We start from the raw sequence: 6913 nt of genomic DNA, 5'->3' as shown, positions 1-6913 counted from the left end.
TTGGGCCGTGGCTTTGCCATTTCCCCATTAAGACATGGACATGTGTGTCTACAGCACCTGCTTGAAGTTCCACAGAAGGTCTGGGCAATCAGCCCCACAGGGTATGACTGAAAGGGCGAGGGGTATAAAAAGACATGTTTCTTTCTGCCCCTCAAGTCCCTCTTGTTCTTGCATGTGCACTGTGAGAAGGTATCTTAAGGCTCAAGTACAGTACCCAGACGAGCTTTGGGTGGGTAGGGATTCAAGTAACTGATGAGCAGGTGTGGAAAGGGGAGTGGCTAAACTCACTCAGGAAACTTATTTGGGATAGTTCCCTTAAGATTAGGGAGCAAATCAGCATAGTGAGTTGAGGGACTCTTGAGCACAGGTCAGGACAACCAACTGTTTAACCAGTCCAGAAAATGAAGATTCTTCAAAAAGTATGTGGAAAAGTGGAATTCAAGTATGAGTTAATTTTGGTGCCAAAAAAGAAAAGAAAAAAAAAAAAAAAAAGAAACCGAAGCAGTTTCATGACACACATTTTCCATGAACCTCTGGAAGACCCATCTACTCCAGTGACTTTCAAGGTCCTTTGAATCTATCTATCCTCTGGCTAACTCTCTAGGGTTGTAACTATTCTCTTTCTTACTCTCCATGCATCTAGTGCCTGAGTTCCCCTGCTATCCTTCCAACATGCTAAGCTCTTCCACCTCCACCTGCCTTCACACCCTGCCTGGACACCTCTTCCATCACTTTCTCACTTTCTCTTTGTCTCTCTCTCTCTCTCTGGTGAGCACACGTGCCCTATAATAGCAAAACTCTCTCTGAAGAAAAATTGATGTCATGTTGTCACAGTCTGGTCTAGTGGTAGTCATGGTGCATTACTGCTTGTGCACATGGAAATGCTGCTGTTGCCAATGATGACTTGACTGGATAGTCTAAGAGCCACATGAGAGAGCTTTCTAAGGCTTGATAATCATCTGAAAACCTCCCACTGGTGTCTTCTGATTAGACCAAGAAAGCACATCATGTCTCCACAGTTAGAGAGAAAAGTCTAGACGATAGAGGAGCCACTGTAAGAGGTTTTGTGCCATCAACACTCTTGAGGCCTGGAGGATGAAAGCATGGGAGAGAAATGGACACAGATGCCTCACAGTTGAGAAGTGATTCAGAAGTGCCACATTCTCAGCTTAAAGTGATTTTCAAAATGCCATAATCAATGAATAAAATGTTTTCATTTTATGTAGGCCCAAGAGCACTTAGTGATCAATAACTATCTAATGAAGCCTAAAATAATTCTTTTAATAAGTATAAAATAATAATCTTTTTAAAAAATATAACTCAGTAATGGCCTTTATGTACATCATATACATCATATACATCATGGAAAAATATACATTATGTACAGATGGAATGTAAGTAATGAACCTTTCAGGAAGGACATGTTAGGAAAGGTACTGACGTAACTAACATTCCTTTCATCCTAAAAGGCACTCCTGGGTCCAATCAGTTTTATTTTCACTGTGCGTGGTAGACAGGCCCTGCCAAGTGAGAGTGCCTGGTTTTCCTGAACCCGCTGCTTCTCCTGGTTCAGGTCCTCTGCAATGAAGCATTTCAGCATTTCCAAGGTGCCAGGATGGAGCCGGGGCTCAGTTGCTACAGAGTTTGATCCATTGTCACCAGTGTGTTTTATGATATCATCAGGGAGAGCCAGGAAACTCTCGTCATTTGTATTAGTTGGTTTTTGTGACGTTCATCCAGTCTTCCCATCCATTCCTCATTTCTCCTTCTCAGTTGATTAATGTTTACATTGGACATGGATTTTAAAGAGAGACCACCTGGTGGCACATTAGGAGGACTGTCATCCACGTCCTTTCCTTTCAGCGTGTTCCTCCTGTGCTCCCTTGCAGAAGGCAGCTGTGATGGTGGAAGGGGGTTTCATCTCCAATGGCAGGATGTATCTCACTGTAAGCACCAATAAAAGCTCTATCAGATTCCAGTAATGAGTTTTTCCTCTTTTTTTGGAGAGGTTTTTGCTATAGGGTGTGTGCGCTCACCAGAAAGACAGAGAGAGACAGAGACAAAGTGAGAAATCACCTCCTCCCAAGGGGTATGGCCCAGCCACCAGGTCCAGGACTCAAACCATGGTCGACTACATGGGAGTCCAGCGACATAGCCATTACACCAACTGCTGGTCTCAGTAATGAGTTTTTCAAGAAATCATTGGTTTCATCTCTGAGCATTCTGCGCCCTTGAACTTGAGCATTTGGGACAGCACCTCTGTCAACTTGGGCACCTTCCTGCACTTTTATTCTATTCCGCTTCTTCTGCTGCTCTCTTAGCAGGACCTGCTGCTGAATCTCTAACGTGTGATGAGCTCTTGGAGGATCCAGGTACATCAATTTCAAATCAGTTCGTGTTTCTGAATCTCTATCTTTCAGCTCATTAAAATAATGAATATTCTGGAAAGTGGTAGTATCAGAGCCACTGGGTGACTGTCTTCTGACAGGAGCTTGCAGCCGATGTGTAGTCATGTCAAATATATCCATGGGATTCCTTTCTCTTTTCCTTATGTAAATTTCATCGCCCCTGTCCATATGTAGCAACAGGCCTTGTAGACACCTCTCTTCACTACGAAGCTGTTTCCTCATTTCTGATAATTCCATAATTCCATTTTTTCCCTCTTATACTTAGCGGGTTTTCCCAGGCAGGTACCAGAGAAGATTGTGCCCTGCAGATAGAACTTTTACAAATAAAGAAACGAATGATGCTGTCAACTGAAGGAGATCTTTAGAGCTGGCTTGTGAGTTTGTTGTGACGAGCAGGAACTACAGGAGAAGGTCATCGCTGGGTTTCTTCCCTAATCATATTTTCTCTTTCAGAGTAATGCTGAAGTTGTAGGTTGTGTTTTTCTTCTTCCTTTCTGTTTCTTTTCATCTTTCTTCAGCTAAACAAATAAGCTCTTTATTTTTTTAGCCTTCGCTCCTCTTCTTTGTCCCTTTTCTTTTCCTGTTCCTCTTCATACTCTTGTTGAATTCTGGCCTTCTGCTCTGCAAGCCATTTTTTCTTCTGCAATTTTTAGTTTCTCTCACTCTGCTTCCTCTCTTTCTTTTCTTCAAGCTGAAGACAAAGAAAAATTCTCATAAAGTTCTTGCTGCTTAATCCGAAGTTCATTTGGAGGTTCACCAAATATATTTCCACGAGCAAAAGAAGAGTTCTGTGTTGGCACGAGACCTGAGTTTTTATATGCAGAATCCCCTACATATCTCAGCATTGGAAGTGGCTAAATTTTGGTTTAGTGATACAACAGCCCTTTCATCTTCATATGTTCTTGCATCTGGGTTATGGTAGGTATCTACAGTTTGGGCATTCTATTCAAATCAGTGATCAGATTTCCTTTGGCATCTCTGAGAGGAGCACCACCTCCATCTTTCCCTGAAGGGTTATAACTTTTCACTTCATAGTCTTCTTTTTTCTTCCCATTCGTTCTTCCTTCTTTCTTCTCTTTCCCAAATCTGCTATTGCAAAGCTTCTTGATAGAACTGAAGTGACTGTTTTGAAGGTGTCAGTTTATCTTCAGAAAATAATCCTGAATTTATTGCTCAGTCACTTCTAATTTTCAGCTCATTCTGTCCAATTGCATTCACCATAGGGTGTGGTAGTTGGTGGCTTACAGGGACAGTAACATACACTGCAGGCTGTACTCTCATCATTTCTGAGCCATAATAAGCAAGACTGGGATCCAAAGTATTTCTGGCACCCTAAGACTAGTACACATCATTGTAAGGGGTTCGATAGTTAGCAGCTAAAGCTGGTAGTAGAGGAGGCAGAGGTGCAGTCCTGGGAGGTACCACTTCACCAAGGGTGCTGTTGAGTCCATTGTACAAATTTTCACTTCTATGAGGGACAGAGTGAACTGATGAGGGATGGGAAGGACAGGATGGGCAGATAAAGGAGGGAGAGGTGTCTGGAAAGCTACTCTGGGTCTTTCAGGTCGTATCATCTCTTCCCAGTTTTTTAGTCCCACATTAAACTGCTTTAATCTATCAGGCGATTTCTCAGGGTCTCGTGCTCCAGAAGCTGCCAGCCTGAGCTCTAAAGCGTCTTCTCGTCTCTTGTTCTTCTGTTGCTCAGTCATTTGTTCCAACAGTTCTTGTCTATAATTCTCTTTCTTTTTCTGAATTAGCTTTTGATTTTCACCTCCAAAAAGCATCCCCACAAAGGAACCACACATGTCTTGATTAGCAGACTTTGATGGTTCATTGTTCAAGTGCAATCATTTGTATACATTCTCGAAGTCTTCCATCAAAATCACTTTTATATCTAAACCTCTCATCCATTTCTTCTTTTACTTCAGGATCTTGAATTGGTCTATAATATTGTCTATCAAGAACATGATCACCTTTTGGCCAGAACTGCCATCTACACAAAGGGAAAAAGGAGAGGCCCCCAATATATGTTCTCTAGGTCTTTAAGAAAACATGGAGTGGTTCCTTTGGCAACGTACATGTGAATCTACAAGAGAGGTGATATTGTAGACATCAAAGGAATGGGTTCTGCTGAAGAAGGAATGCCCACAAAAGTTACCATGGCAAAACTCGAAGAGTCTATAATGTTACCCAGCATGCTGTTGGAATTGTTATAAACAAAAAATTAAGGGCAAGATTCTTGCCAAGAGAATTAATATGCGTATTGAGCATATTAAGCATTCTAAGAGCAGAGATAGCTTCCTAAAACGTGTGAAGGAAAATGACCACGAAAAGAAGGAAGCCAAAGAAAAAGGTATCTGGGTTCAACTAAAGCACCAGCCTATTCCACCCAGAGAAGCACACTTCGTGAGAACCAATGGAAAGGAGCCGGAGCTACTGGAACCTATTCCCTGTGAATTCATGGCATGATGAGTGTTAAAAATAAACTAATCTGTGGTCTATATACAAAAACAAAAACAAACAATCAAACAAAACCATGATCTTCATTAAACCTGGGAAATGGAATGCTAGTCTTCTTGAAAAAGCTTTGAAATTTTGTAACAGAAATCCCCACTTCTTCATTCACTTTTAAAAATAATTCTTCTGTTCCTTAATTTGATCTCATCATCTAGTCATCAATACCTGTCCTCCTCTGGTCGTCTTTGGTTAAGAAACTCTTCAAATGTATCAGAAGGCGTTTGGATTTCTCTCCTAGGACACTCTACATTTTCACAAGATGTTTGTATTTGTGAAGGTAAATCAGTCTTAATTTGACTAATAGATTTTTTATTTCTTTGATTCTTGGGCTCAGTACTCTTCTGCCTGTCTGAAATTTTCACTGGCTTCTTCTTTATCCTTGAGAAACTGATTGTATTCCTTGTTGTGTTCAAGTTTCAGCCTTTCCTGAGTAAGATAGCATCTGTAATCTTGCAGCAGTTCTTTTAGTTTCTGTTTCTTTCATTCATCATCTTCCCCAAGTGGTAAACTTAATTCATAATCAATTTCTAAGGAACCCCTGGGCTGTTGACTGTGGGTGGTATGTTTTCCTTAGCCATAGAGATGAACATTGTAGTGTGTTCAGAAAGTGTCTCTAATGCCTTTCCCTTCATTTCCTGTAAAGTGGGTCACTTTCCAATTCCACTTTGTCTTTGGCCAAGTTGGCTTTTTGCTTTTCAATAAATTCATCCAGATTATCAGCCATTTTTCAGATCATTTCTCTCAACCAGCTTCCGGAACTACTTATATCTCAGTTTTCCTAGATAGCCTTATTTTTCAGTCTTTCAACAAATGTATTTCACTTAGGGGATCTACGCCCACACAAAAGCACTTCTTTCCCCAACAGTCTTTTTTTTTTGGAGAGGTTTTTACTATAGGGCGTGTGCGCTCGCCAGACAGACAGAGAGAGACAGAGAGATAGAAAGCGAGAAATCACCCCCCGGGGGATGGCCACACCACAATCCCTTCTCCTCCACTCTCCTCTCGGGATCTTGGGCACGCATGCACATGCGCCCGGTGTGAGTTTAAGCCACCAGGTCTGGGACGCAAACCGCGGTCAACTACGTGGGAATCCAGCGACATAGCCATTACGCTAACTGCTGGTCCCCCCAATGGTGTTTTAATAGCTATAAAGTAAGAATACTGAACATTGAGAAAGTACAGTGTTAAAATCTCATTGGTGAGGAACTTCTTCATTTTAAAAAAAATGAATATTTCTTTACAAAAGTTGCTATAGGACACATGCACTCACTGAAAGGAGAGAGAGAGAGAGGAAAGAAAGAGAGAGAAAGCACCCAGCAGGGGAATGGTCACACTGCAATGCCTTCTCCTTTTCTCCATCCTTACAGGATTTGGGGCACGCACACACATTCACCCACGTGTTTCTCAAGCCACCGGATATGGATTCAAATTGTATAGTCCACCATGTGGGATCCAGCCACCTTAACCACCACAACACTGGCTGGCCTGCTGTTTATTCCTTACAGTTATAGAAAATAATATGGTGCATCTTAGAAGCAGTAAGCTCTGGATTTGATGCAATACAGTCAATGAGCTTGAAGATCTGAGAGAAGAATGAAGCCAGGTGATGCAGGCAAGCGCATGCTGGTGCATCCAAGAAGTGGTGATGGGGGCGCTGAGCAGAGGCCACAGCAGGGCACACCCTGGGAACAGACAGCCTCTCTGAGATTGAACTAATGGGCTCTTTTCAGCAACATCATTGCATTGTCATTATAATAGCCCTCAGTACAATTTAAGTGTAAGAATTATTTTGCTACTGACATTGAGAAAAAACACATGGCAGATAGACACAATACTCACTCTCCAAATTACTCCAAATAAATAAATAGAAGAACGTTATAGGCACCCCTAGGGATATATAGGGGAGAGAAAAAGGCATGGTTGAGGTAACATCCGTGGGCTGGGGAGAGGAGAGGAGGTATCTGTACAAATGCTGTTTAGCTCTCTGG

At 41.9% G+C, this 6913-nt stretch overlaps 1 pseudogene; it reads right to left on the bottom strand.

Annotated features, from left to right (window-relative positions):
* Positions 1 to 1457: 1457 nt before the first annotated feature.
* Positions 1458 to 5649, bottom strand: LOC102493437 (centrosome and spindle pole-associated protein 1 pseudogene; annotated as a pseudogene).
* Positions 5650 to 6913: the final 1264 nt, after the last annotated feature.

Source organism: Tupaia chinensis, unplaced genomic scaffold (genome assembly GCF_000334495.1).
Source record: "Tupaia chinensis unplaced genomic scaffold, TupChi_1.0 Scaffold000495_1, whole genome shotgun sequence".
Taxonomy (NCBI): domain Eukaryota; kingdom Metazoa; phylum Chordata; class Mammalia; order Scandentia; family Tupaiidae; genus Tupaia; species Tupaia belangeri.
This window is presented reverse-complemented; position numbering and strand designations above follow the sequence as displayed.